Source organism: Nicotiana sylvestris, chromosome 8 (assembly GCF_000393655.2).
Source record: "Nicotiana sylvestris chromosome 8, ASM39365v2, whole genome shotgun sequence".
Lineage (NCBI taxonomy): Eukaryota > Viridiplantae > Streptophyta > Magnoliopsida > Solanales > Solanaceae > Nicotiana > Nicotiana sylvestris.
Window position 1 is genome coordinate 154,717,034 of NC_091064.1, and position 8,375 is coordinate 154,725,408.

Here is an 8,375-nt window from a genome sequence, read left to right on the forward strand (position 1 = left end):
AGCAGGGGATGACCAGACAATCAAGAAACTACGTATAAGGTATGAGCTACCACGCTACTATGAAAGACTATACAACAAAAACTAGCCGACAAGGCATACCAAACTATACATGAGCCGACACCTGTCTATGAGCCTCTAAAAGAACATAAGTGTTGCAACATAGCCGGAACAGGGCCCCGACATACCCATAATGTCTATAACAAAAATTGCATACCAAGACCAAGGCAAGTCCGGAGAAGGGATCTCGCCAATCACCGCTGAACTGGACAGTCTACTGTGGTGGGGGAGCTGCACCTGCCTGTCTATCAGGACCTGCAGCACGACATGCAACGTCCACAAATAAAAGGACGTCAGTACGAATAAAGTACTGAGTATGTAAGGCAAGGAACCATAAATACGATCAGTAATGTAAGCAAGGATAGAGAATATACAACCTGTAACATCTTAGTACCTCTGAGGGCTACTTACATGAAATGCATGATACATATGTATAAATACATAAACCTTTAAAGCATTCGCCTCTGTGGGCATCATCATCATCATATCGTACCCGGCCATAATAGGCTCGGTAGAATCGTACCCGGCCACGTGGAGCTCGGTAAAACCCAACTGATCAGTGGTTGCACAATAGGTGCCGTACCCGGCCAACTATAGCGTGGCTCGGTAGAGTAAAATAGATACATATATATAATGCATGCTCGACTCATGGAATCACATTCTAAACCTTTCGGAGTGACGTAAGGTCGGTATCCTCTATACACGTTATTAGGACTAACTCTTCACTATGAACCTTATAAGATTTAGGAAGTACGAACAACATTGATAACATAAGAATAAGAGAAGTAACATTAACATTAATCGTTCCATAAGAGGGAAAACAATGTAAGTACTGCTAGCTTCTAAGAGTAGAGTATCTTGGAAGCTCGTTCATTACATTATGTACAATCGGAGTCGTGCAAAAGAAGGAAAGGGATAGCCTCACATACCTTGTATATACTGCCCCAATCTCAAGCTATGCAATTGTCAAAACTCCTTAGTCTACAATAAGAGAAACGATACTATCGTTATCATTTAAGCGTCATAACTATTATGTATCGACCACAACCTATTTTACGATGAAACGGACAACACCTCCCCTATATATATGACCTCACACCATTCAAAACAGTCACCAAACAGCCCAAACAACATCAATAATAAACATATTGAGCCTCCCAAAATAGTCCACACACAGCCTAATCACTTCATACATACGACGACCACCGTAGTCGTGTCAAACAACCTGGAAATATTACGGATAACTATCAGCCCATAACCCTACATATATATGGTGTTTATCCACACCCTTCCTCCTCCAAAACTCCACAAGATAGTAGTAAAATACGCAGCCCAACAACAACGCAAAACAGTCCACAAAACAATAACATTACTACCAAGCCTTTCGATATATATCTCACAAGTTCTAGCTTCAATGGCTTAGCCGCAACTTGGATAATCTTAAATACATATAGAGTAAGAGGTTCCTTACCTTTATACAGAAATAACAACTCCAATTTGACCTTAAATTTCCATGAAATATCCCTCCAATGCTGCCACAACAACAAAAAAGCGAAACTAGCGATCAATTAATGTTTTTCGGCACTAGAATCACTTTAGAAGGCTTGAAATCACCTAGGATTGATATTAAGAACATGAGGGAGTATTTACAGAACATAAACCCTTTAAAACAACCTCCCACATGAGCTGGAACGACACAAAAATGAGCAACAACAAGAAGAACAAGAGACTTACTAGCGCCACGGAATTCCCGACACTTGATTTGTGTTGTTTGCCCTTTTTTGGGTCTTGAATCTTGAGAGAACCTTGAGAGGATGTTCCTAGGGTTCTAAGGTCTGAAAATAGTGAAAAGAAATGACTTAAAACGGGTTGGAGTCATCCTATATAGGTCCAAATATCTTAAACCGACTTAGTGGGCCCCATAGAGAGGTGCTTGGCGCAGTCTCGCGAAAACGCGAATATCTCTCTACTCCGAGATCGTATCGATGAACGGTTTAATGAGTTGGAAACTAGACTCCTAGATCTTTAATTTGGTTGGTATATCACCCCTTAATTCCTTGTAAATTATGAGAAAAGATTATAAACATTTGACCCAATGTTTAAGTAAAATTATGAACCTAAGTTGCGACAACTTTTGTCGACTTTTGTTTCATAACTCGTTTGACTTCAAGACTTATGATACGGATATTATATGATTAAAATACCTTAATAAATGACCTCTTGAGTGTATTAAGCACCGCTAGATTACCTGAAAATACGAGTTACAACATCCTTGATTCGTTTAACTTCTAATACTGGTTAATCACCCTTATACACTCTTGTATCACTTAAGACCAATAGGATTGACTTCTTATCATCTAAAAGATAATTCCTTCTTGGATTTATGTTAACTAATATATGGCATGAACTAACACATGTGGATATGGGTTGTAACACCCTCCCCCCCTTAGGAACATTCGTCCTCGAATGTAAGGGTTTATGGGGAGTTTAAATCATCGTGGATTCCAATGGAAATTTCCGATCAATTTTCCCCTATAAAATGGTCACTAGCAAAACTTGCATGTAATTAAGCCCAACATATGGCTTCACAAGGCTACACAAAGCATTATGCGTATTTACATTATCTACATATCACCATTTTGTATTAAGGAGGAGTATTCTCAAATTATTGCTTACCTCATAGAGCCGTTTCACCTTCCAATGTATCCTGTCTTCCACCAGCATCCTTGTTATCTTCATTCTGGAATAAGTAAGGGTATTTAGACTTCATCTCCTCTTCTGCTTCCCATGTCATTTCTTCCATATTTTTGTTCCTCCATAATACTTTGACGGAAGCTACATCTTTTGTTCTCAGCTTGCGGACTTGCCGATCTAATATCGCCACTGGCACTTCTTCATATGATAGGTCCTCTGTAACTTGTACATCTTTGATAGGGACGACTCGAGAAGGGTCTCCAATACATTTTCTCAACATAGATACATGGAATACCGGGTGGACAAATTCCAATTCGGATGGCAATTCTAACTCATAAGCAACCTGTCCAATCCGTCGAAGAATTTTATACGGCCCGATATACCTTGGACTCAGCTTACCTTTCTTCCCAAAACGCATAATACCCTTCATTGGTGAGATCCTCAGGAAAACCCAATCACCAACCTCAAACTCTAGATCACGACGTCGGACATCAGAATAAGATTTTTGCCTGCTTTGTGCCGTCCTCAATCGCTCCTGTATCACTTTCACCTTCTCAATAGCTTGGTGAATCAAATCTGGCCCATATAATTCTGTTTCACCGACTTCGAACCATCCAACTGGTGATCTACATCTCCTCCCGTATAGTGCCTCGTATGGGGCCATTTTAATACTGGAATGGTAGCTATTGTTATAGGCGAATTCTATGAGTGGAAGATGATCATCCCAATTCCCCTTAAAATCTAGAACACATGCTCGTAGCATATCTTCCAGTGTCTGAATGGTACGTTCAGCCTGTCCGTCAGTCTGCGGATGAAATGCAGTGCTGAGATTTACTTGTGTGCCTAAACCCTTCTGGAAAGACCTCCAAAAGTTAGCCGTAAATTGAGCTCCTCGGTCTGATATAATAGATATGGGCACACCATGAAGCCTAACAATCTCCTTGATATACAACTTCGCATAATCTTCAGCCGTGTAAGTTGTCTTCACTGGCAGAAAATGGGCACATTTTGTAAGTCGATCAATTATCACCCAGATGGAGTCAAACTTATGATAAGAGCGAGGTAATCCAATAATGAAGTCCATATTAATCACCTCCCACTTCCAGGTCGGAATCTCTATATTTTGAAGCAATCCACCGGGTTTCTGATGTTCTATCTTTACTTGTTGACAATTGGGACACTGGGCTACAAATTCTGCAATAGACTTCTTCATATTATCCCACCAATACTGCTCCTTGACATCATGATACATCTTTGTCGAGCCGGGATGGATGGAATATCGGGATTGATGAATCTCATTCATAATCTTCTCTCGCAACCCTGCCACATTAGGCACACACAATCGGCTCTGGTATCTCAGTGCCCCATCTTTTCCGATCCCAAAAGCCATACTTTTACACTGTTGAATGCTTTCTCTTAATCGTACTAAGATAGGATCTTCATATTGTCGTGCTTTTACCTCGGCTACCAAAGATGATTCTGATGTATTCTGTACAGTAACACCTCCGTCATCAGAGTCTAACAATCTGATTCTCATATTGGCTAGCTGATGAAGCTCTTTAATCAACCCCCATCTACCTGCCTCAATATGTACTAAGCTTCCCATTGATTTACGGCTGAGAGCGTCTGCCACAACATTGGCTTTACCGGGATGATACAATATCTCGACGTCGTAGTCTTTCAATAATTCAAGCCACCTACGCTGCCTCAAATTCAACTCTTTCTGCTTGAAGATGTATTGTAAACTCTTGTGATCTGTGTAGATGTCAACATGGACGCCGTATAAGTAGTGCCGCCATATCTTCAAAGCATATATTACTGCAGCCAATTCCAAATCATGGGTTGGATAATTCTTTTCATGCTTCTTCAATTGTCTTGATGCATAAGCAATCACATTCCCACGCTGCATCAATACGCACCCCAAACCTATACCTGAGGCATCACAATATACCACATAACCTTCTGTTCCTTCAGGAAGAGTGAGCACTGGTGCAGATGTCAATCGATTCTTCAGCTCCTGAAAACTACGTTCACAAGTGTCAGACCACTGGAATTTGGTAGCTTTTTGTGTTAACTTAGTCAATGGTGATGATATAGAGGAAAATCCTTCTACAAACCGCCTATAATATCCTGCTAGCCCTAGGAAGCTGCGGACTTCTGATGGTGTTGTAGGTCTCGGCCAATTCTTTACTGCATCGATCTTCTGAGTGTCGACACTAATACCCTCATCAGATATCACATGGCCAAGGAATGCTACTGAGTTCAGCCAGAATTCACATTTGGAGAGCTTAGCATATAACTTACGATCCTGAAGCGTCTGTAATACTATCCGCAAGTGGCCCGCATGTTCCACCTCCGAACGAGAATACACTAGAATGTCATCAATGAATACAATCACGAACACATCAAGATAGGGCCTGAATATAGTATTCATGAGATCCATAAAAGCTGTTGGGGCATTTGTTAGCCCGAACGACATCACCAAGAACTCAAAGTGCCCATATCTTGTCCGGAAGGCCGTCTTTGGAATATCCTTCTCCCTAACCCTCACCTGATGATACCCTGAACGTAAATCAATCTTAGAGAAATACTTGGCACCCTGGAGTTGGTCAAACAGGTCATCAATTCTTGGAAGTGGATACTTGTTCTTTATAGTAGACTTATTCAACTGTCGATAGTCGATACACATCCGTAACGACCCGTCTTTCTTCCGCACGAATAGGACTGGTGCACCCCAAGGTGAAGTGCTAGGCCTAATAAAGCCCTTATCTAGCAAGTCCTTCAACTGCACCTTCAACTCTCGCAACTCTGCCGGGGCCATTCTGTATGGAGGAATAGAGATCGGTTGAGTGTCAGGCAACACATCAATGCTAAACTCAATCTCCCTTTCAGGAGGAAGGCCTGAGAGTTCATCTGGGAAAACATCTGGGAATTCGTTGACCACAGGGATTGATTGTAAAGTAGGCGGTTTCGCCTCCGCATCCCTAACGCGAACGAGATGATAAATGTAACCTTTTGAGATCATTTTCCTTGCCTTAAGATAGGAAATAAACCTACCTTTCGGTGTAGCAATGTTCCCTTTCCATTCAATGACGGGTTCACCCGGAAATTGGAACCTAACCATCTTCGTACGACAGTCAACATTTGCATAGCATGAGGCCAACCAGTCCATTCCCATTATCACATCAAAATCAACCATTTCTAACTCAAATAAATTTGCCGAGGTTTGACGACTACAAATCATCACAGTGCAACCTCTATATACCCTTCTAGCAATCACAGAATCTCCTATCGGAGTAGATACCGCGAGGGGTTTACTTATCAATTCAGGTTCAATGCCAAACTTATTAGCCACAAAGGGTGTAACATATGATAATGTAGATCCCGGATCAATCAGCGCATATACATCATAAGAAAACACAGATATAATACCTGTAACAACATCTGGAGACGACTCGAGATCCTGTCGACCTACTAGAGCATAGGTTCGATTTTGAGCACCACTCGAACTCGGCACTGCACCTCTACCCCTACCACGACCTGTCGACTGCTGAAAACCCCGTGCTGGAGGTCGAACTGATGAGGAAGAACCAGACACAGATCCAGTCGGCTGAGCCATACCATCACCTCCTCTATTAGGACAATCCCGCATCATATGGCCAGGCTGCCCGCACGAATAGCATGCATCAGAACCTCGACGACACAGTCCAAAGTGGGCCTTGCCGCACTGATCACAATGTGGTGTTGGGGGTCTCATCTGACTAGTATCCCTGTGATGTTGCGAGCCAGATGCCCGCGAACTCTGACCTGGACCAGAATAGGATCGATCATATCGAGGCCTCTGAAACTGTGGAGGAGCACTAGCTACAGGTGGCGCCGAACTCCTCGAAAACTGTGGCCTGATGCGGCCTCTGAAGTCATCAGAATACCCTGCAAATCTCGCCCTCTTATGCTGGCCTCTATCCTGCTCCCTAACTGCCCTCTGCTGGCGCTTACGATCCTCTAGGGTCTGGGCATAAGCTTGAATACGGGAAATATCCATGCCCTCCACCAAGGAGGCTGTCGTACACTCATTTATTAGATGTGGTCCCAACCCATTCACGAACATATGCACCCTATCACTCATCTCGGCCACCATATGGGGAGCATACCTTGCCAAAGAATCAAACTGCATACTGTACTCTCGCACACTCATATTACCTTGTCTAAGGTTCAAGAACTTATCAGCTCTAGCTCGTCGTATCTCAACTGGCAAGTAGTGACGAAGAAAGGCCTCAGAAAATTCCTTCCACACAGCTGGAGGAGGGTTCGGACCCCTGGATCTCTCCCAACTATCATACCAGAGAACCGCTAAATCCCGTAGCCGATAAGAAGCCAACTCTACTGCCTCTGTATCACTAACATGCATAACCCGAAGTGTACGATGAACCTGGTCAATAAAAGTCTGTGGGTCCTCCTTGGGGTCTGATCCGGTAAACACTGGAGGGTCTAAATTAATAAAATCACGAACTCTTGTACTAACTGGTTTCTCAGCAGCACCTGTATTCTGCCTCTGAGCCTGAGCAGCTACCAAGCTAGTCAATAACTGCAAAGCACTCTGCATATCCTGGTCTGGAGTGCCAGACGGAGGAACTGGAGGCGCTGGGTGCCTTCTAATACCCTCTGGAGGAGATGGAGTAGATAAGGTATGAGAGGGCATCTCACTTTGAGCCTCACTTTGTCCTGCTCTGACTTGGGGCACCTGACTGGTACCCTCTCCCGCTGTTGTATCAAGCCGTCTACTAATCGTTTGCTTCCTAGTCGAAGGCATCACTGAAAAAATAAGGTGAATATTAGAGACGAACACTTACGACTCAACTCTACGCACGATCTAGATTCAGGAAGAAGGTAACAACCCTAGATGTCATGTAGCCTCTTGATTATAAATGTGGCACGCTACACATCCATAATCAAGACTCTACTAGACACGGCTCATAGACAACCCCTAGGACAGACTTGCTCTGATACCAAGTTTGTCACGACCCAAACTGAAGGGCCATGACTAGCACCCGACCACACTTGCCGAGCACCAACATACATTTCATCTAACCTTCATTATTATCTTTTAAGGCTGACGAAATCAATATAAATGGTAGACCTAGATCATGGACAACCAACAATAAAATATGACGGCATGAACATACATAGCAGGGGATGACCAGACAATCAAGAAACTACGTATAAGGTATGAGCTACCACGCTACTATGAAAGACTATACAACAAAAACTAGCCGACAAGGCATACCAAACTATACATGAGCCGACACCTGTCTATGAGCCTCTAAAAGAACATAAGTGTTGCAACATAGCCGGAACAGGGCCCCGACATACCCATAATGTCTATAACAAAAATTGCATACCAAGACCAAGGCAAGTCCGGAGAAGGGATCTCGCCAATCACCGCTGAACTGGACAGTCTACTGTGGTGGGGGAGCTGCACCTGCCTGTCTATCAGGACCTGCAGCACGACATGCAGCGTCCACAAATAAAAGGACGTCAGTACGAATAAAGTACTGAGTATGTAAGGCAAGGAACCATAAATACGATCAGTAATGTAAGCAAGGATAAAGAATATACAACCTGTA